Here is a 23,357-nt window from a genome sequence, read left to right on the forward strand (position 1 = left end):
TAAAGGGGGATTCAGAGCTTAATCCTACATCTGTTTGACTCCAAAGCCCAACCAGCATACCCCATCTTCTGGACAGTGTGATCGGTTCAGAAATGGGGTCCTCACCAATCAGAAACAGTTGGCACCCCCGTCTGCAGTTGCTCGGGGTTCTCGCCATCTTTCTCTGGCGAGGCCTCCGGGTGAAGGGGGCACCACTGAAGACAGAAGGGCAAGATGGGAAGAACCGGGTCTATGGGGATATCGTTTGAGGCCCTGGACTGAGCCTCTCCTGAAGCAGACCAGCGTCCGATCAAGTCTTTATGCCTACACCAGATTGAGTTTGTGTCTTCCACTTTCAGTACGAGTATTTTCTAATTGAGGTAACGAGTGCATAAAGGTTGTCATCTGCACCACTTCCCGTGGCTCTTTTGTAGAAGCAACTAAGATACCATGAAGTTTTTTACCAGAGTCGACCACATATCAACCTTTCTATAAAATTCTCTCCCACCTTCTCAGCCACACCAAGACCCTCCTGGTGGGTCATCCCCCTGACCCCTGCTGGAGCCACCGACGCCTAAATCGAACCCAAAGGAGTAGGCACCCCTGGTGCTTGTAAGAAAAATAGTCTACCTTCTTCCTCCAGACCAGGAATCAAGGACTAATTCCAGACAAGGCCTAATGTTGGGTCACGTGTCAAGCCTGCGGGAGATGGTCCCATCCCTCCCCCGGGACATGGAGCCTTGCGCTTGGCACCACAGGCATACGGGGGTGACATGCTTTGCACTTTAAGAGCCCGTGATTTGCCGAGGAGATGAGAGGAAAGGCAGAGAATTGCTGCTATTGAGCACAATGCAAGACAAGCCCCAATCAGACACTGAATGGTGTCCGGTGGGCAATCAGGCGGTGGGCAATCAGAAGGGGAAAGACCATCCCCCGCACAGCGGGGGGCCTCAAGACCACCGCCACTCAATGGTGATCACTGTGATTTTTTGCATAGAGGGCTCTCCCTGTCTCATTAGTCACTTAATATTTTTCTCAAAGTTGATAACTATTCTTTCCCTTTGGAAATTTTTGCTTTAGGGAAAAAAAGAAAAAGCTGGGGATGCAGATGGAAATCGGTCCCATGTGCTGAAAACAGAAAGTAACTATGGGATTAAATACGACGACGGCAGCCGAGAACCCCATCAGGAGACCGTTGAGCATCGAACCAGGTATTGCTGCACGTTCACAGCCTCTCCGCTCTCGGCTGGTGCTCTCTCTTCAGGACAAAGGTCGCGTGTCCATTCTCAGGCCTCCTAACAAAAGACTGGTGACGTTAAACTACAGCAGTGAGTGGTCTCGTGGCCCAGGTGGAAGCTGGGAGGGAGGTCAGGGTGTCAGCCCTGTAGATCCCGCCTGAGCCTCCCAGGAGTCTGTTCCGGGTCTCCCTTCCTGCTTCTGGTGGCTCCAGGCCGTGCTTGCTTTTTGCTGCAGCATCCCAGGTGGTACCCTTCCCCTCCCTGCCTGTCGTTTGTTTTCACCTTTTATAAAAACATCTTGCAGGAGGGGTGGTTGTTGTTAGATGCCATTGCGCGGGCTCCGACCCACGGCGACCGTCTGCACAGCAGAATGAAGCCCTGCCCGCTCTCACATTGATGCAGCTATTGTGTCCATCCATCTCCTTGTGGGCCTTCCTCTTTTTGGCCGCCCCTTCACTTTACAACCAAACATGACGTCCTTCTCCACGAACTGGTCTCTCCTGACAACCCGTCCAACGTATGTCAGCGCCCTGGCCTTCCTGCTGAGACGGATGAGTTTGTCCCTGTGGCTTTCCGTATTCTTCCCCAGCACCGCCACTCCAATGCAGCCGCTCCTCTCCAGCCGTCCGCTTTCAAAGCCCAACTTTCACACGCACAGGATGCGAGGGAGAGCGCCGTGGCTTGAGTCGGGCACACCCCAGTCCTTGCTCGTCAGTGCTTTACCGAGGTCTTGTGCACAGAGGGACGGCGCACACTAGGTCTTCGGCTGCTCCCGCGAGCCCTGGCGGTGGGTGCAAGGAAGCCAAAGTCCTTCACCAGGTCAACCGTTTCTCCGTGGATCGTCAGGTGACCTGTTGGTCCAGGTGTGAGGATTTGGGACGTGGGGCCTCCTCACAGTGAATTGTCATCCACACCACAGGTTGTGGTTCTTGCTCTTCATCAGGAGGGATTAAGAAAGACCTATCGGACTCGGCATGACCTTATGAGAACAGATGCCAACCTCAAAGACCTGATTTCCAAACACGGTCACCATCATCGATACCAGGGACTCGAGCTTCATCCTAAATATTTGGGGAGCACAGGTCAAGTGGATTCTGACCCTCCAGTGCCTCTAAGGCTGTAAAGTTCCCCAGAAGCAGACAGCCCGTCTTTCTCCCAGAGTTCAGTGGGCTCAAACCAGGGCTGTATTTACAATGTACGGGTTAGGGCTGCAAGGCAGATTTGGGCAAACCCATCCAATGCATAATGCTGTCCTGAAGCAATCAGCTAGGATCAGCACATTGGCTGTGGGCGCTGTTAAGGCCGTAAGCCTGTTTCCCCTGGGACCCAAGGCTGGTAGCCCTCGCAGCACACACCACTTCCCGCTCGCAACATTGGTGGGAGGGGCTTCAGGGGGCAGCACACCTGTGGCGCACATTGTTGGAGCTGCTGCTGCTGCTGTTCGGCTATCCCAACCATGATGGTGACATCTTGGGGACCCACAGGCTCATGGACGCCGCAGCCAAGACATGGAGGGGCGCATGACAGTGGGTACATCGGCTGCACAAGGCCTCCGCAGAGTTTTGGAAAGCAAGCACGTTGCTGTGAGTACTTAGGGGTGCTGCACTCGAGCCACGGTGTTTTTCAATTACTCCCGATGCACGGCCAGTTGGACTGAAGAAGAATCGGTGCATTCCAATTGTAGCGCCGGAGACGGATAGGGAAAGGACCACGGGCTATCAGAAGGACAGACCAATCTGTCTTGGAAGAAAACACAGTCAGTGCGCTCCTTAGAGGCAAGCATGGCAAGACTTCATCTCACATAATTTGGACACGTTGCCAGGAGCAACCATGTCCGCAGAGAAGGACATCATGCTTGGTGAATTAGAAGGGCAGCCCCCCCGGGACGGAGCGACACTGTGGCTGCAGTGGTGGGCTCGGGCGCAGGCAGGATGGCGAGGCCGGCGCAGGACTGGACAGCATGTCCTCGTGCTGTGTTTACTGGTGAGGACCAGCTTAATGGCACCCCACAACGACATCACCGGCTCATCTAACCGGGACGCACCGCAGGTCCATGAAGCGCTCACCACTGCCAGTGAATTGATCTTGGCTCACGGGGACGTTTAGGACAGGGTGGAGCTGGCCCCACGGGCTCCCAAGGCAATTATCCATGAAGGCATGAGCGCTGGAGGGTTTGAAGTGCCAACCTTTCAGCTAGTGAGCAGTCAAATGCTGTAAACACTGCACCACCAGGCCTCCTTATCAAGGTGACCAAAGTCCACGGGCATGTGTGGCCGGGGAGAGCTGCCCCCACAGGACTATCGTTGCCCCCCAGGCAGATAGATGGCCGTGCCTTTCTTGCACAGAGCTGCTGGCTGCCTTCAAACTGGTCACATAGCCATCGCACCACCGAGCTGCCCACAGCCTGCTCACACAGGCACTTCCCCTCCTTCCTGCCTTCAGCTCGGACACAAGAGCCACCAAAGTGACCTGACAGCCGTGACAGTTCCCCAGGGAGGTGGGGAGGAACAGCTCTGGGCAGCCAACAGGGAGCAGAGGCTGGGCTCACCCTTGGCCCTCAGGTTCTCCGTCCTGGGTGAAGGTGAAAGCCATCCTTCCCAGCCCCACCCTGACGCCCCTGTCCATCCAGGAGAGGATGGGGCCATTCTAAAGGGCTGCCGGTGCTCCTCATTCCCACGACCTAGGGACCCTTGCTGCCACAGATGACCAGCAAGCCTCTTCGCCCTCCACAACAGACCCCGAGGTCAGGCACCACCCCCTGAGAACTCCAGCCACCTGGTCCCATGTGTGCGCCAGGATAGACATGGGTCACGGTGTTGAGGTCCTCAATGGAGAACCTCTGCAGTGGCAGCTGCCGCTTCCCCGAAGACGGCTGTCTCCGACACCGAGTCCCCGACGCCCCCGCAGAGCGGTTCTCTCTCTCTCTCTCTCTCTCTCTCTCTCTCTCTCTCTCTCTCTCTCTCTCTCTCTCTCTCTCTCTCTCGGGTGCATGCACAGAGGGCGCGGAGCTGCAGGTGACCTCCACGTGACAGTGGGTTTCCATCTGGCTGCAGACGTGGGAACTTGGGCTCCTCGATGTTCCCGCCCCTCCTCTCATGGAATCCTCAGGACAGGAGCAAGACCAGGTTCTGGAGGGAGACCAAGTTCTGAGTTTTCTACTGCTGCAGACGTCATGGGAACACCACTGCAAGGGTGGGGGGGGACCTTCAAGAACAGGCATTTTTTTCGCTCTCGGTTTAGGAGGCTATTGTTAGGTTCCATCAAGTCAGTGCCAACCCATAGCACCTGCAGAAGGAAATACCGCCCAGCCCCATGCCCTCCTCACTTTCCTTTCTGCCCTGAGCTCACTGTTACAGCCACGGCGTCCCCACTCCTCAAGGGTCTTCCTCCCCTTCCTGCCCCCCTCCCTGCCCGAGCATGGCGCACTTCTCCAGGGACGGGTTCTCCTGACAAACTCGCCCAAAATGTGTAAGACGAAGTCTGAAGTCAGGGCACTGGCTCTAAGGCAGCGGTTCTCTACCTGTGGGTCACAACCCCTTTGGGGGTCAAACGACCCTTTCACAGGGGTCGCCCGATTTGTCACAGTAGCAAAATGACAGCGATGAAGTAGCAACCAAAATAATGTTGTGGTTGGGGGTCCCCACCACATGAGGAACCGTATGAAGGAGCCGGGGCATGAGGCAGGTTGAGACCTCTGCCCTAGAGGAAGGCTTATTCTCCGTCAGCCCTGGGGGAAGGTCCTTGTCTTTTCTGAGCTGCTCCTGGGTGATCTCCATGTGGCATGGCCTCTCCCCCACTCTTCCCCCCCTTGCTTGCATATTTTAACCTCTTTTCAATCCCCGAGTGGGAAACAAATCTGTAAACGTTCAACCCAAACTACAACTCTTTTTTTAAGAGAGAACAAGACTGGCTTAAAACACACCCTACCCTCAGGCTGCCCGGCGACCCCAACAAAGAAGGTCCAGTCACAAATCATGGATAGGGAGAGAGGGGCTAGGATGTATAACACATATTTCTGGGGGACGCAATTCCATCCGACGCCAAAACATGAGCTGCCCTTGGGTCACAAAGCTGGAAACATGACGCCTAGGTCCAGAGTCAGGTCTGCATAGTGCCAAGATCCAGGGCAGCTACAAGTCCCAGGAGCCGACGGGGACAGCTGAGCACCACGGCTTCCCATGGAGGTCAGAGACCAAGAAGAAGAGACTTCTGGGTTCCAGAAAGTAGTCTGTAGCAGGAGAGGCCAGGGAAGAGGGCAAGCCACGACCCAGCTGAGAAGACCTCTGCCCAGCTGGCAGTTCTCCAGGCACCCCTCCTCATACGTCACCCTCAGCCCTCTCCCATCTGCTCACCGGGCTGACTCCAGGCTTTGGGGGCACGACCCACTCTTTTCAGCACGCCTCCCTCTCTCCGCACCATCATTTGCAGCATGAGTTATCTTGGCGTCCTTGCGCAAGTTTGCTCTGAAAGGGCTGAAGACCAGAGGCAGTGACAAATGAACCTCTGTTGGAAAAGCAGGTCCACCAGGACACTGCCAACAGCCCCCCTGGGTCCTTTGAGTGGTGGTCCATGTGCCTGGACCCATCATCTCTGAATTCTCACTTTCCTTTTACCCCCAAATGCCCTTGATGAGGGAGCATCCGATCGCCGAAGGATCTTGGGGGACTTGGGGCCGATGGCCCTTAATAAAATAGAAACTATCATCTCTGGTCACGGACATGCTGTCCCTGGAGGGTCGTGTGGCCAGCGAAGTCTCTGGTCTCCTCGGCCAGCATTAACACCGAAGCCACAATAAGGGTGGATTTAAAACTCTGAAAGTTGAGTCTCCTGTTGAGCAGGCTGCACGGCTTAAACCAGCAGTGGCTTGAGGCCCTTTCTCATCTGCTTCAGCTTCAGCAGCGGTTGTTGGTGTTTGCTGTTTGCCACCAATCCGTCCGGACTCAAAGCAACCCATGTGACAGAGCAGCCCTTGGGGTTTCCAAAATGGCACATCTTTACGGGAGCTGACAGCCTCCCCTTTCCCCCTCGAAGCAGCTGGTGGGTTCAAACCACTGAGCCCAAGTAGCCCACTTTGCCTACCAAGGGACCTCTCCGGGGACAGTTCTCCCGGAAACATTGTGCTCCCAGGTCTCCCTACAGGGCTCCAAAGGCTGTCTTTTTACCCGCGTGGACCACCACGACTCCCTCCCAGGGAGTGGGTGACAGGTCTATAGCACCGACCTTGTGTGGATAACACTACTGTGCCCCCCAGGGCTTCTTTGAGCGTTTCCTAATCTTCATCTTCACATAGTGTCTTTCTCCTCTCGGGGTCTGCTTGCTTATCTCCTCTCTCCACATCCCCCCTTCTCTTTACCATCTTCTCCCCCTCCTTATCCCTCTCTGATTCCAGTGAACACGTACAGAGCAAACTGGTTTTCCGCTCACCGGCTCACGCACTTGTTGATTCACGACATCGATAGCAATCCCCACAATCTATCAGCACCTTTCCTACTTCTTCCCTGCGTCTCCCCAATCTGTTCCTCTTCTTTCCAAACCCTTCCTGCCCGCTTCCTCCATGAGCCAATGCTGCTCTTCAATCTTCATGGTGGATTGTCCTAAGGGACCCGTGCCATCCAGGTGTGTGTTCACTTTAGGGGCCTCCTTGAGTTCAGCTCCAGGTGTGAAGAGTCTGAAGGGGCCATAGTCTGAAGGATTCCACTTGTCTCCACCAGAGCAAGAAGCCTTTTAAAAATAATTTGAATTTTATTACTCTTACCAGGACCTCCTGGTACAAGTGTCCTTTTTTAGAATGCTCAGCAGTAATAGCCAAGCACCATGCAGTGTTTCTGAACCCAGTGTCATGGAAACGGGGGTTTTGTGGTCCATTAGCCCTTTGGACTAATTAGTTCCATGTGTCTTTGATGGTTTATGCTCTTTGATCCCAACTGAGAGAGACCAACAGTTGTGCCTCAGATAGCTGCCCACAAGCTTTTAAGACTCCAGTCTATATTCAGCAAAGTTGTGTGTTGATCATCGTCTTTGTGAATTATACTATGCCACTTGCCCAGGATGTCCCCGATGCTATGGTTTCTAGCTCCCAGCCCCTGAGACTCATCCCTCAAGGTGTTTCCTGTGACTCAGAAGTTTTCATAGCTCTGCCCTCTGTATGAGCTACTGTCTTCATGGGCACATTGGTGTCACATGTCCGCTCTTCACGCTACATCTCAGAAGCCATGAGCTTAAGACATGTCCTGCAAGGAGGATGACATGAAAATAACAAAAGAAAGCCGATTCTCAAATGGGATCACATCCACACGTAGAGAGGTTAGGAATCAACACATGTTTTGGGGTGGACACAATTTCATTCACAGCCCAAGATAATATTGGTCCTGATTCACAGATGAGCAATTGGAAGGTCAGGAAGACCCATTGATTTAACCACATTTCTGAAAGGGAGAGGGTGGGTTTGGACATTTACACTTGGAAGTTGTCAGCAGATGGGCGGTATGCAAAGATTTCAGGATAACCTTACCTTGAAAATAAATGGGGGTCAAGAAGATGTTTGGAGGCGGAGCCCTGGGGTGACTCCAAGCATAGAGCTTGGAAAAAGAAAGCTGCAGAAAGGGGCGCTAAAAAGGGAAATTCACTTGTGGTCAAGCCCTGAGGCCACAATAAGGGGAGTGGGCCCATCAGAGTCAGTAGTCACTCCCCCACACCCAGTAGCCCTTCAGTCATTGGATGGTCTGCACAGCATCTATTGAGAATTGAGTGGAGGGCTAGACAGGCACCACCGAGGAGTTCCCGGACAAGAAGAGACGACTGACAGGTCAAAATCATGAGAAGACACTGCCGTCTGCCCCAACACAGGAGGAAGGCCAAGTTCCAAATCATGATCAATGTAGACACTGACCGGACCACTTGCATGCAGATGGCTGTGCCCCGTTATGCTGACTGGACCTCAGAAAACATGTAAAGAAAGCCAGTAGGCAACATCAGGGCACAACACAGAAAGGAGATCTGGACCCTGTTTTCAACGACTTTACGATTTAGTGGAAGAGCCAGCCAGGCAGGCGCAGAGCATGCGTAGCGGTCACGGGTGCTCAGCGTATTGAAGACACTCACAGATGCAGCCCAGGTTCCTGATGATAACCGAGGTCAAGGGAGTTGACTTTTGAGAGCACTCCAGAAGAGCATAAAGGGAGAGCCTGTGACTCTTGGAAAATGTAATTAAAGCAATTCATGGCTTTCTCCCCTGCCCTTCTACAAAGCATAACTAGTCTGCATTGACCTTGCTCCAAAGTTTGTTCCTGCCGACTCTTGAAAAGAGAGGTGAGGCCAAGTCTGTGACCCTGGCAGGGGCCCTGAAGTGGGATCCTGGTCCCACAGCCAGTGTCATTTGGCCACATGACAGCGGTCACGGGGGTGGGGTGGGGGGGGGGGGGCTTGGAATGCAATCAATCAAAGGCTGCTTGAGCGACAACTTCAGGGTTAGCTGTGGCTCTCCCAAAGGCAAACTTAGGGAGATTCAGGTGGGTGAGAGGGACCAGGTTTTACAGGTCATAAAAGTTTCGAGTCATAGACATATCCCTAAGTCTCCTAAAAATCCTCTCCAGGGAGGAGAGGGAAAGAAGGTTACCTGGTAATGAGATGGGAGGACCCAGGCCCAGTGCGGCCTGCATTTGTCCTTTCAGTCCTGGGGCTGCTCTCTGCAAAGGACCAGCAGCCTCCCTCAGATGTGTTTGTGGTCCAGAGACTCACATGTTACAGCATCAACTCTTTCGATGGGGGGAATGCTGATGACTGGGTCGTGCTGCTTCGGCAGATGGACCGGCGCAGATCTCCTGGGAAGCATGAGTTCTCTGTCCACGCAAGAGCGTGTTTCCATTCTCCTCTGTGGCGTTGGAAACCGGAGAGGGATCGGTGTTGATCTGGTGGCTGAGGTGCCGCTACAGTGCCTTCTTCCCTGGGCATCACCTGGACCATGGTTCTTCAACTCACTAGGCCTCTGAACAGAACCCAGTCTCCTTGAGTTTAAATTCAACAGGCAACTTTCCACACCACCGGCTACGGAAAGGAAATCTTTCATGGAAGTCCGCGTGTGGCGTGGCAGAAATGGGTCATCAAGTCGTTTGGGTAAGTCTTTCAAATGAAGTGGTTCTGTCGGTTCAGCGCTTGGCCGTCAAGTGAAAGGTGGGTAGGTGGAAGCTGCCAATGGCTCCCCGGGAGAAAGATGTGGAAAGTGCGTTCCGTTAAGACGGCGGCCTTGGAAACCCTGCGAAGTAGGTCTGCTCTGTCCTTCTGGGTCCGTGGGGGTCAGAAGGGGCTCATGGGCAGTCGGCCTTCTGGGTTCCCGTGTTCACATACATGAAAAGTAGATTGCTCCATGTAGTTATCAGGGACGGGGGGAAAGTTGTCTGCTGTTTGCACTCCCCACCCCCTTGCCTTACATATTTATTGATCTTAGACTTTCTTGAAAAGTCTGTTTTTAAATTCACACAGCCTCCTTGGGGTAGTGTCTCTCAACCCATTTCATCAAATCCGTGAAGAAACCTTCCAGCTCGAGCAAGGAATTGATGTTGCTGCCTTCGTTCATGTTCACCCCACCCTGTTGTGTGTCTCTCACCATGCCTGCGTCCATCCTCCAAAGTGTGCGTCCGTGGACTGGGGTGGAGGCAGAGGACACCCTTGGAAACGTATCCCAGGGGGGAAACAAGAGTCCGAGCAAAGCCGGGTCATGAAAACACAGAACACAATAGTGAAGGTGCTCACTATTGGCTCTAGGAGGCTTAGACTGGGCTCTTTGTCGTGGGCGACCTTCTGCCAGGAGCAGAGGACTCTACTGCTCTTTCTGGGAAACAGAAGAGCGTGGTGGGAAGAAAGGTCAGTCGAGGGAAGTGTCGCTTTCGACCTCTAATTAGGTTATGTGGGCTGAGTGCTTTTGTCCTGTCTCACAATCAAGTTATGAGTACGATTTCATGGTTAGCAGTAGCGGCAGACAGTGCAACAAGACATGTTTCTCATGAGAAAATACTTACATAAACCGAGAGAGGGGCCAGGGGTTGTCTAAATAAGCTTTGAGAAATAATCATTCTGAAATAAGCTGAAACCAATTCTGGGGTGTAGTGAAGGCTCAAAGCTTTCCAGATTCAACAGAGGAGATGGCCAAGAAGTTATAAAAAAAATAAAAAGAAGAAAATTCCCAAGGCCACAAGCCAATTAAGGGATGAAGGTGCTGAAGGGTGGATCGAAAAGGTCCAGGCCCCTGGGTCGCAAGGTCTGAAGCTTCACCCTTGTGGGGTCATGTTGGAGATTTTCACACCTGTCGATGGAAGGGGAGGAATGTATGCTGATCAATGACCACACACCCGGTTGGCATAAGCATCCAGCTACCAAACTTTGGCACAAAGCAAATGCGCCAACTCTAGAGGACTGAGGCGCTCCAAAGAAAGAGGTGAGATGAGGCCGATGAACAGACTTCTCCCTACTTGAAACTCCTTCATGAGGAAGAGAGCGAGAGACAGCGACCGACGGAGACGCGGTGCAAATCTGAGCAAGACGGGAAGTGCTCCGTAAGAAATTAAATGACTCCAAGCAGACCAGCGGGGGATGGTGACTAGAGACCCGGATGGATGGAACCAATTAATCTGCTGCGATGTGAATGGCTCAGATCAGCTCCACCATCTGCCTTGGAGATGTCGAACCTCCCTAAGCCCGGGGCTCCTCCAAGAGCAGGGGTTGGTTTTGCCCTGTCCGTCCTGTTCCATTTTCCACGTTCCCATCAAGTCCACACGGCCCTTTTAATCGGAAATGTTCAACAAACTCTTCAGCACGAGGCATTGCAGGTTTGCTTCCATCCGTGGTTCGCAACCAGAAAGATTTTGCCACCTTCCCCTCCCCCAGAGGACATCTCTCTAAGTCCCCGTGTGGCACAGCAGGTAAGTGCAAAACTCCCGACCTAAGATTGGAGGTCTTTGAGCCCTCCCAGAGAAACCTCCGGAGAAAGGCCTGGCAGCGGACTTTCTACAGCTCACAGCTGCGGCCACTCTGTGAAGCGCAGTTCCCCTCAGCACCCATGTGGGTGCCACAAGGCAGAACCTCCTGGGCAACAACTGGTCTTTGGTTTGGTTTTAACTGGGAAGAGCCAGAGGAGAAGATTGATTTGAGTTTCCAAGTGAACACCCATGGGAGCTTGAGAAGACACCGTCCAAGGTTCCGGGGCTGTTGGAGAAGCATCTTGGCCTTACTGTGGGAATGTCATAAGTGATTGCTTGTTTCAACTGTGAATGGGGTGAAGAGGTACCGAGTGGGGATCAATCTCACATTCAATCATTCACATAGGTTTTGTTTTCACCTTAATCACTCTAACCCCCCCTCGATGCACCAATCACACACCCCACTCCCTCCTGCGCCTCCCGCTTCCATTGCTTCTCTCTTTCTCGAGCCTTCTAAACATTTTTTCTTGGGTAAATGCTGCCCCTTTGATCTTCAGCGGCTGGTACCTCACTGTTGTACCTGCTCCCCTTCCACTCTTGCCTTTTGCGGCCGCGGCAGGAGGCACTAAGGTGAGCTCAGGCCGGGCCTGGAGGGTACTTAAGGGTCATAGTCTGGTGGGCTCCCCCAGACGCTGTACGACCAGGAAGCCTGGTCTTTCATGAGTTGAAGATTTGTTTGGCATTTTCTCCCCTCTGTCCAGTAGGAAATCGCACTCTGTCCTTCTAATGAGATGAAGCTGGCCTCACCCAGTTCTGCTGGCCGTCAGTTTCCGCCTCCCCATGCCTTTCAATCTCCATCACCCGTCTCGCCTCTGGATGGAGAGATCAAGAGATGGCTGCACCTTAGCTGGCTGCTCATGAGCCTTTAAGACCCCCATCAAGACAAAGGTGCATCTTTTTTTTTTCAGACTCAATTCACTTTATTACATTGTGTATAAAATTGACTATATGGTAGCCACAACTGGAGCCTGGGTCCTCTGCACGGAGACTGGTATGGGTCTTTACAAGATGGGCAGTGAATTCCTGATAGGGAGACTTGGTAAACATGGTCTCTTTCCAGAGGCCAGGGGTCAGACAGCTGTAGGTCTTGGAGCTGGCATCAAAGGTGGCTTTGGCGAAGTTGCCCAGGGTGGCTGTGTAGCCCCTAGCCGACGTATAGCAGTCATCGATCTCTGCCATCATCAGCAGCTTCTTGGGCACAGGGGCTGAGACACTGCCAGTGCCCCTGGGGGCAGGGATGAGTCACACCAGCACAGACCCACAGTGGCCGGTCACCTTGCAGGGGAGGACCATGTGGGGCTTGCCGATCTTGTTGCCCCAGTAGCCTCGCCGCACGGGGACAATGGACAGCTTGGTCCAGGATGATGGCCCCTCGGATGGCGGTGGCAACTTCCTTGGAGCACTTGACACCCAGGCCAACGTGGCCATTGTAGTCCCCAATGGCAACAAAGGCCTTGAACCTGGTCCGCTGGCCGGCTCAGGTCTGCTTCTGCACAGGCAGGATCTTTAGGACCTCGTCCTTGAGAGCCATCCCCAAGGGGTAGTCAATGATCTCAGACTCCTTGATGGGCAGGGAGAACAGATCGATCCCCTCCAGGGACTTGATCTTCATGTCCTTGACCAGATGACCCAGCTTGGTGACAGGGAGCCACTCCTTGTCTTCGGTTTTGCCCCCATGAGCTCCCCACCATGAGCTCCGGCTCCCGGGTCCCCAGGGCCTCCAGGCCCTCCCGCTGTACCAGCGTCATCAGCCATTTGGTGTTTTTTTCAGAGAAGAAGACTGGGACCTTCTGGGACAAGGCTTATCAGATGCCTCTTTGAAAACCATAAGGTTTTCTGACTTGGAACAAAGTTCCTGAACTGCTGCTGCTTGAGATTTTTCAACTGCGAAGTGATGAAGAAACGATGGATCTGAATTTCAAGGTGTCACATGAAACATACTGTGTTCTTGGGGGGAAAGCTCATCATTTGAAAATGACCTAGTCCCTGAAAAAGCTGAAGGAGATCTTTCTCCCAAGTTCAGCATGGCTGACCTCTAGGAGGCAAGAGATTCCACCACAGTGTTATTTACATTCCGAGAGGATGTTGACAGTGTCACCATCCTGGTAAGAAAAGGCCACTAGAAGGACAGAAACAGTGCCTCCAAAGCTTTAGTGGGAGCAAGTTACACTGGTGACTGACTTATGTTACTTAGTGTGGCCCTCGGAGCCTTGCTTGAGCTCCCTGGGGCTGGGTCTCTGTCCTGTATGCCTCCGTGTGCCCCATGACGTTACACGCAGCTTAGGTTTCACAGCACTTGGTGAAACAAGGAGACCGTGCAGACAGCAGTTTGGAGGGATTGTTTGCTGGTTACAAGAACAATGAAAACGCGCCAAAGTGGGTTTGCCTTTTACCCGCACTGCTCTCCTGAGAGCCATCACGGAAAGAATGGGCTCTCTTGTTGTGGTTCCACGTCTCCACTTCACGCTGAGCCCCTTGCCCTGTCGGACTCTGTCCCTTTGTCTCCTCGACTGTTAATCCCTGTTCCAGAAACTTCTGTAAGGTTTATATTCTAGGTTCCCTCCCCATCCCAGTTGCCAGCAGCTATAACCGTAACGTCAACAAGGAAATCATTGCTCAAAGTAGCTGAACAAAGCTGCGTTAACATGGGCTACTGGGCTCTGTGGAAGGCGGCCATCTTCACCCCAGACTCTGGGTTCCGGGAAGACAAGAACTACATCTGATCCGTTTTCATCTTCCCAGTGACCTAACACAATGAAAACCCCCAATTAGCTTTCATTCAGTGAATCTATTTGTATAATCATCTTAGATTTGATATGGAAGTCTTCTAAGCATCTTACATGCAGTCTATCATCAAATTCTCACGAGCCTTATAGGATCATGACTAATATCTCACAGCTTCAGCGATAAGCTGCAAGGGTGCAGTTGCCGCCATGAATGATGACCCTCTGTCATCATGGTTAGGTTATTGTCATTGTTGAGCATTCTACGTGATCACTGTTAACAGCCCTATAGGGTCAAGAATAACATGATCCCTGAGCACTCCAGGGGGGGTTTTGAGAAGTTCCACTATCTTTTCATTCCATTTTCCCGACAAACTTTTAGAATCTCCTTCATACATGCTCATGGTTACCATCAAGCTTGATAATCCTAATCGTTGGGAGTAAGTTCATCCTCAGGCATAAGGCTGTCGGATCAAGGTTAACGTCACCTGTGATAATCCTATGGGGTCACGATCACCATCATCCTTGATAACCCATTTTGATCAAGGTTCATATTGGCATCGACTGTATGTACCTTTGGCATCATCTGACGAGAACAGCCCTTCATTTCTGTCATCTACCTCCCAAGAACCCGTGACGATAGTCTAACACTGAGAAATACAGACGGACAACCCGAACACAGGGACATTGCACACAACACCTGGCCCCTCAACACTGTCGTAATAGCCATCAAGTTCAAAGACCATCTGGCCCACTGGCTTAACCCAAAGGACCTAAGGAGACAGGATGACTAGATTCAGCGTGGTGGCCTGGGACAGAAGAAGAACGCATATGAAAAAGTGAGTCAATCTGAATAAACTTTGGAGTTTTGTCCACACTCATCTCCCCAGTTGGCTCTGGACTTGAGATCAATGATCTACACGGGCCAACACACATTTTGGTGTCTCCAAGTTACTACTATTTCTGGGTTTATTTGACCTGCCGTATTAAAAAAAAAAAGGCACCAACTTGCCCCCCTATCAACTCTAGGTCCTGAACTAGAGAACGTATGACACGCACTGCCCTTTACTCTGCTCACCCAGAAAAAACGAGACCATTTTAAGGTCCCGTTAGCTAGCCCGAGCTAGAGGAAGTGCGCGCTGGCTTTCCATTTAAAGCAGTTTGTATTGCACGGACTATTGAGGTTGAGTTATACTTTGACCCACAGATATAAACGGTGCAAATTACATGAACTTGGAATTCTCCCCAAGTATCCTTTCACCTTTATTAGAAACTGATCATTCATTATCTTAAAAGGGGTCAGAAATAGGAGTTGCTGTCCAATAGTAAGGATGCCTGATGGTGTCGTAGGTCACATGGGTGGCTGCTAACTACAAGGTCAGCTATTTGATACCACAGCCACTCCGCCAGAGAAAGATAAGACTTTCTTCTCCCATGAATGTCTATCTCCAGCCTCAGGAACCCACAGAAGTTCCACTTTGCCCTACAGGATTGCTGTGGGTTATAATCAAATGACTGGTAGTGACTTTGGTACAAGAAGCAGAGATTATAATGTTCTGAAACCCAAAACGGGTCGAGCAGAAACTCTGAAAACAAAAGTCAGCATTTTTCGTGTAAAGAAGCTTGGAGTCAATTTCACCTCTGAACCAGTTAACATGAATTATCCATTGACTTGTGCACATGAAAATGTATTCTGAAATGTTTACTGCATAACTGGAAGACAAATTTAGATCTTCAAAATATTTATGAAAATTGCGATGAAGTCTTACACTTTCAACACTCTAAATTACCCTTGCCTCTTCCGTAGACATGCCTTTTCAATGGCCATTGTCCGCTCTTCTCAAGCTGCGGCTGCCTTTGCAGTATCCAACGGTAGTCCCTGTTCATATTGCACAGGCTTCCAGACCAAAAGGAAAAAACTGGATGCTAGCTCACAGTGACCTACAGAACAAATGTGAACTGCCCCTTTGGGTTTCAAACCTTTACCTCTTTGAGAGGCTGCAGAGTGACTGGTGGTTTCGAACCACTGACCTGATGATTACCAGCTCAATGCATCACCAGCTAGCTACTATGGGTCCATATATAGCTTCCCTTGGAAGTCTCTGAACACTTCGTTCTTTTTCAAATATGTCTTACCTTTTTTGCCCCGTCTTGTCATTTGCGGGTCCCAATCCTTCTCGTTTTTAAAATGAGGAGGATAGATTCACAAAGCCGTATAACGTAATAGCTGGACGTAGGGTAGAACACCATATCTAAGAAGCCGGAGCTGATGCCACCTGCCCAGTGAAATTTTCTCAGTTGGCGCTCCACAGAAACCCAGGGTCACACTGAAGATCAGACACCCAGGAAACCATGTTTGTGGTTCACAACAGTGGAAGTTGGATGAAGGGCAGACAGGGCCTCTCTGGACTCTCTTCCCAAGTCCTCTGTCAATCTAAAATGAGTCTAAAGTTGAAAATGTATTTAGATGTAAAATTTGCTGAAACATGTAGCTCTCTGAGGCCCTACTATTTTCCCTAGTTGGCACGTGAGGGGCCTACTGGGAAGCGTGAGAAAAATCATTGTCTCCCAACAGGGTGGATTATCGTTCTGGCAACTTCTCTTCCCTTACTCTCGGGTGTGTGTTTCCACCCCAGAAACCCTCCAGTGCTCTGGGAATTCCATCATGAAAGAAAGTCTCATAGGGGCCATGTCTCAGCTTGGATGCCCCAGTGACCCAGATGGCCCCGAGGAGAAGACAGACCTTGAGGCCAGGAGGTCTCCCGCGATCATCAACTCACGCCCGGGATAAGACACGAGGTTGATTTAGTGGTGAGTTCACAGACCCCTCCCAGCCTCGGCGAGTCATAGATGTCTGAGGACTTTGAAAAATGGCCCTAATTCCGTGGGGCCTGGGCAGCAGGAAATAGTCAGGAGTCACTGAACATTCTGCCCTCCGGAGTCAAAGGCCCACAGCTGCTTCCAATCAGGGGACGCGCGCCCTGGGGCAGGCTCTGAACTCCCTCGTTGTCAACCGACCCCACTCTGCTCTTCAAAGCAGAGAGTCCCTGCCCTATGGGAGGGCAGTCCATCCCAGTCAAGAGCCCGGAGCCCCGCCTCTCCTCTTTCCTTCTCCCCCTCACCCACCCGATTAGAGGGGGTCAGGGGAGGGGGCGCAGCTCCTTGGACCACCCTGGAGGAAATAGACTCTGCTCCAGCCCTAGCATCTACCCACCAACTTCCCCAACCCCTACTCATATTCAGTTAAGGGGCCCCGAGAGTAGAGGGGTTGAGATGCAGTGGCTGGCCAATAGGCTGGGGGTTCAAATCCGCCAGGAGCTCCACGGGAGAAAGCCCTGCAGATCCCTGGTCCCATGAAGATGGCAGGTGCCACACATCACCCTGTGAGTCAGATTGGACTCCCAGCACCCAACAAGAGCCACGCCCTTCAGCTGGGTGAGCCTTGAGCGCTGCGCCAATCTGGAGTGGGTGCAGCCACCCATGCCTTCCGCAGAGGATGGCCTGGGCAGCACCCCTCCCCTCCAGGCGCATGCACAACTTTGGGGTGCTGATAGGAGACGTCCTGTTTCCCCTCCAGGCCTGGGGTAACCCGAGCCCCAGAAATGGGCTCAGAGAAGGGAACAGGAGCCCAGCAGACATGGCCTGGACTTTGTCACTAGCAGCTCCAGCTCCACTTCCCAGTAAACAGGAAGGCGCCCTGTGATATACACCTCATGGCCTAGCGCACCTGTTGTCAAGCACCCTGCCTGCTTTCATGCTCCAAGATGCCCCCCTCGGGCTCATCACCCAGGCCTGTTATTCAGAACACACAAGGTGCCCTGGTGGTGTGATGGGTCAGGATGGAGCGGCTATCTTAAAGGCCAGTGGTTCAGGCCCACAGAGCTGGTCTGTGAGAGAATAGACCTGCAGTCTGCTCCTGTGAAGGCGAACCCAGACCGGGCATCCATTTCCGCCCACCGTGGCCCTAGCGGAGCAACAGGGCTGTCCCCCAGAGTTTCTAAGGCTGACTGCTGCTCAGAAAGCAGACTGCCCTGTGTTTCACCTGCACAGCAGCAAGTGGCCTTCCTGTTAGCAACGGGGCGCTTGGGCCACTGGGCCGACCCTGTGGGGGCTGTCATGCTCTGCCACTGAGTCAAAACCGGCCTGGTGGCACCTAACACTAAATAACCATTCAGGATGCCGACTTCCCTTGAGAAACTTGCCAACAGCTGTCTGGGGCGTGTCCTACCCCCTTCCCCTTCTACACTCAGCTCAAACCCGCCATTGCTTACTCGTCTTTACAGAACTGCAGCGGCCTGTACATGCCACGACGCACTGCCTGTCCCACACAACAACCCGCTCCCGCTCCTTGGTAGACAGCAGCTCCCCAGGCGTGGCATGCTATGCTTTATTTGACCTTGGTCTGTGGGTGGATACTGACTGAGGCTGTCCCCACTAGGTCACCGGTACCAACCAGGATGCATTCTAATGTCGTGGCGGACAGAGGTCCAGAGGTGGACACGTCATTTGCTGTCACCAATAACCACAACATGTGTAGGCTTCATGGGCTGTGACACCCAGGCTCCCTGTGGTCACCGCCCTGGAGGAGACCTACCCATAAACACAGCGCCAAGCGCTCACTCTTGCCGGGTTTCTCCCCATCTCTTAGTATCTAGAGCTCAGTGGGCATGATGATCGCATTCTATCCTGTGGCGCAGGGACAACTGGTACGTCTACTTTGAAGAGGAGAGAGTGCAAGGTCAAGGGAGATGAGCAACGTGCCCCAACCCATATCATGCAAAGTCTGGACTTGCCCTAGAGACCCGGGAGCTGCCCATGGGCTCCTGCCCTCCCCCCGTCACGGCCGTGTGTCTCGGAGCCGGGCACACTCTACCAGTGGCTCTGTCTCTGCACCCTCATCATTTGGGGAGCAGAAGCACCGGGCCGGGGTTGCCTGCGAAGCCCTCTTCCATCTGGTTTGCATTATTGTGAAATCAGGATTATGTTTGCCTCTTTCTTGCCGTGTCCCGGAGGACCGTGACTATTTTCTTTTATTCATTTATTTTCTTTTTCTGTCAACTTCGTCTGCTCTAATCCCCCTCAGTAGAACCTTCCTGATCTTCTCAAAATTGCCCAGGAGGAGGAGGATTTGCTGCTTCCGAAGTCAGCCGGGCAGCTCTCGGGTGGGTCAGCGCCTTACAGACAGAGCGGCACTTCTGTGGCCTTTGCTTTGGGATCGGCTTTGTCCCTGAAGTTCTGGGGTCTGCAGGGAAAGTGTGTTTCCATGACAGCCACATGTGAGAGAACCACAAACTCACAAATCGAATGCATCTGAAGCCAAACAAAAGACCAAATCATGCCTCCCAGCGTTGAGGCCACATGTCCCCCTGGGGCCCAGGGGTTGTGACCATGGAGCCTAGTGACAAAGCACTGAAGATGCTCCAGACAAACCAAGCATGGGGGGGTCTCTAACGCCTGCTTTGCACCTTGTGGCTTCCTTTAAAAGGACACCTCTTAGAAGAACAAAGTAGGAGGTCTCATTACCCAAATTTAAAAACATACCAGAAAGTTACAGTTATTAAAATAGCCTGGTACAGTTTTAATAGTCGACCTCATAGAATCAAGAGCCCGGGAATCATAGCACACATCTATGGACCATTGATCTCCCACCAGAGAGCTAAATCCATTCAGTGACGGAACGGCCAGTCTCTTCAACAAGTGCTGGTGGCAAAATGTGATTTTCTAGTGCAGGATCCATACATCACACCATACACAAAAACACCTCCCGAACAGATCCAGCTGAAACAAAACAACACAGAACACCACAGGGGCAAAGGGATGATGTGTTGGTACCTAGTTTTCTTCAGTGAAACATGATCAAATACAACAGCCACTGTGTGGACAGGAGGAGGAAAAATAGATCCTGGAGACCTCATGAACATTAAATAGTTACTCGATCGACAGGATAGAAAGACAATCATCAGACCGGGGAAAAACCTTTGGAACCACATGGCCGACAAGGGCTTAATATCCAAAATAAACACCAGATTCCTACAACTTGACAACACAAAGACAGCCCAATCAAAACAAGGTGGAAAGTTCACTAACGCTTCTCCTCAGAGCAGATGGAAGCAGCCAAGGAGAAAAAGATACTGCTGCCCGTCCAGCATCAGGGTGCGGACCACCCCAGCTGCAAGGCTACACCACTGTACTCCTTCGAGAACACCAGTGGTCGAAGTAACAGAAGACAGCATATGCTGAGCAGGGCGTGGGAAGTCAGAATGCCTGTCCACCCCAGTAGGAAGAGAAAAGGTACAACTGAGGGGGGACAGAGTATGGCGATTTCGCCAACAAACCAAGGCAAGAAAGAAAGAAATGCAACTACCATGTGACCCAGCAATTCCACCCTTAGGAATAACCCCTAGGGACTTACAAGGAGGGACGCAAGTCAACACAGTGATATGTGCCTCCGTGTCCATTGTGGCTCGATTCAGGGTGGTGTCAAGGTGGAGGGAGCCCAGGGCCCTGGAGCAGCTGGCTGGATAAGCAGAATGTGGTTCTTACATGTGATGGGGTGCTACTCGATTGTAAAGGAAGAATGAAGTCTGGATGCACATTACAACATGGGTGAGCCGAGAAGTAGTGGAGCTTTGTCTAGGGTGATGGGAAAGTTTGCACCAATAGTTACGCGCTAAGACGAATGCAGCTGCTACCGTGAGGTTGTCTACCAAGGCCTGGGGGTTGGGGCGGGGGGAATAGTGACATGGAAAATAAAATGCTGTATATAATTTTACAACAGTAGTCAAGAAACAAAAACAAGAGACCTGTGCCTTTCGATCCAACTTCGGTACAACGGAACACTTCCTGGAATTAGTTGTTTGGGGCTGAAAGCTTAGGGTCATGGTTTTGTTGATCTGTTCCATCAAATAGTCCAACGTTCTTTTAGAGGTATGCATTGGCTTGGTAACCAGAGGCCAGCAGTCTCAGAAACCCACAGGGACCATTCCACTCTGTTCTTATGGGGTCACCATGAATTGGAATCGACTTGATGGCAGGGAGTCCTACCTCCCAGTTCTGTGAACAGTGCCCGAGATCTTAGCAGCTTACAACCCGTTACCAAGACACAAGACTGGCCTCTACTCCCCCGGAAGAGCAGAAGAGGAAGGCCCGGGAATCAGGGAAAGAAATGAGCTGCAGATTTAACTGCCTGCATACTGTTACCATGAGACCGGAAGAAATAGATGGTGCCTGGCTACGGACCATTTTGACCAAGGTGCCAACAGTTGGATCTCAATCCACAGGAGGAACAATTATGGAACAGATCTTCACGTTTTTAATGGCAGCCACACTTTCTGGATACCTTGAGACTAGAGAAACTCCTGAATCTATGGCCTATAAACAACGACAAAGTCATGAACCAAAGCTACCCCTCAGAGACACCCTTTGAAAAAGCTATCTACATGAGCTTAAATGGGCCATCCAAAGTAAAAGCCCAAACTCACTGCCACTGAGTAGCTATCAACTCACAGCGACCCTGCAGGATGGAGTAGAACTGCCCCTGTGGGTTCTGAGACTGTAACTCTGTATGGGAATAGAAAGCCTCATTGTTCTCCCACAGAGCTGCTGACCTTGTGGTTAGTAGCCCCCCGCACAGCCCACTACACCTCCAGGGATTTCTGAATGGACAACAGTAGAGTGATTTGGGAGCTTTGAGGGGGTGATATGATATGGTCAGAGTTAGGGAGAATTGTGATACAATATGAAGCACTTAGCCATTGACAATGAACTGCCCATGTAAAAATGGCTGAATGGGTAGATAATTTGTTTTGTGTAATTTCACACACACTCAAAAGAGGAATCCTCTTAGAACATCTAGACCGGCTGTCCCTCAGAAAAACTTACAGAGGCATCAGGCATTTCTTGTGGTGCAAAAGGGGTGCCCTTACAGCTCACTGCTTTCAAACTGACAGCTTGGAACCCACTAGAATCACTACTGTCCTCTTAGTGGGGATCTAAGAAGAACAAAGCTCACTGTCGTCCAGTCTAGGGAGGCTCATACTTAGAGGTGTTATAAATACATTTGCATTTTGTCAATTTGATGCAGGGAGGAAGGGGTGTGGAGTAGGGCAATAAAAAGGAATGGAAAGGTGAATGGGTGGATGGATGGATGAATGGAGGTCTGGATGGATAGTTAAATAGATGAATGGAAGGATGAATGGATAGATGGATGGATGGATGGATGGATGGATGGATGGATGGATGGATGGATAGATGTAAGGATGAGTGGGTGAGTAGAGGGGTGAATGAATAGAGGGGTAGATGGATGTGAAAATGGATGAATGGAAAGATGGATGGATAAGTAGATGAATGGATGGATGGGTAGGTGGATGGAGAGATGGGGGGGGGGGGCTGGATACATAGCCAGCTAAGGCCTGTTGGAAAAGGAAACATGTTCCCACTCTGGACTCACTCTCACAGGCAGAGGTCTACATCGTCGACATGAGAAGCAGACTCCAACCAGCTTAGGTAGAGAAGACATGTCTCAGAAGACACGGATTAGCTCACAGAACTGACAGCACTGCTGTGGACTTGGTCTCAAGAAAAAGACCAGCCCCAGGAGAAGCTGAGAAGCCTCCAGGTCTTGCTGCAGAACTTGTAGGTGGGGACGAAGCAGCTGGCCTGGCACCCTGATCACAGGAAACCACTGCCATGCCAGGAGCGGGTGCGGATGGTCTCCCTGGGACGGGAGTGGGTGTCAGGGTCCTGGGTGGGCATATGAAATCAACCAAGTCAGGATGCAGACCTGAGTCAAAGTGCCTGGACAGGGACCTCTATCAAGTGCCCTCCTTGGCTGAGGTGACAGACAAAGGCCACACAAAGGAGGTTTGCCCCACAGATGGAGGGCATTGGGTGGCTGGCACCACTTCTGCCCTCAATGCTTTGGTAGATGAATGGGTAAGGGTGGACAGGAGCAGACCAGCGGTCCAGGCGGTGCGTCCTGCCCCGTCCAACAGCTTGCCAAAGCAAACAGCCGCCGCCATCACACTGCAGAGATTGAGAGTGAGGCAGCAGTGATGGGCCTGTGTGGGACGTCCCAGCATTGGGCCAGTGGTGGGGTAAGCCACTTCCCAATCTGTCCAGGATGGAGCAGGTTCTAGGGGCACTGGACTTGCAGTGCTAAAACTGGGCTCATTGCTCGCACACCTGTAGGAGGTGTTGCCTGGCAAATGATCTCACCTGGTTATCTGTGGAAAATAGCTCTGCTGAAATTCTCACTGGATAATTCTTCCCAACTAAGCCTGGGCATCTCGGTTTCTCTAAAGCAACTTTGAAGAAAAGTTTGAGAGTTTGGGAAGGCGATAATGATCATGATTAATAATAAAAGTTAAATATTAATGACTCCCCCGCCTCCAGGTGCTTCCAATTGAGTCGGGAGGACTCCGCCGTGCACGAGAGGGGCCCTGATG

The 23,357-nt window shown here is 51.8% G+C and overlaps 1 pseudogene; it reads right to left on the bottom strand.

Annotated features, from left to right (window-relative positions):
- Positions 1-12,132: 12,132 nt before the first annotated feature.
- LOC142422278 (small ribosomal subunit protein uS5 pseudogene) lies at positions 12,133-12,943 on the bottom strand (annotated as a pseudogene).
- Between the last annotated feature and the right edge of the window lie 10,414 nt (positions 12,944-23,357).

The sequence above is a fragment of the Tenrec ecaudatus genome, chromosome 12 (genome assembly GCF_050624435.1).
Source record: "Tenrec ecaudatus isolate mTenEca1 chromosome 12, mTenEca1.hap1, whole genome shotgun sequence".
NCBI classification, from domain to species: domain Eukaryota; kingdom Metazoa; phylum Chordata; class Mammalia; order Afrosoricida; family Tenrecidae; genus Tenrec; species Tenrec ecaudatus.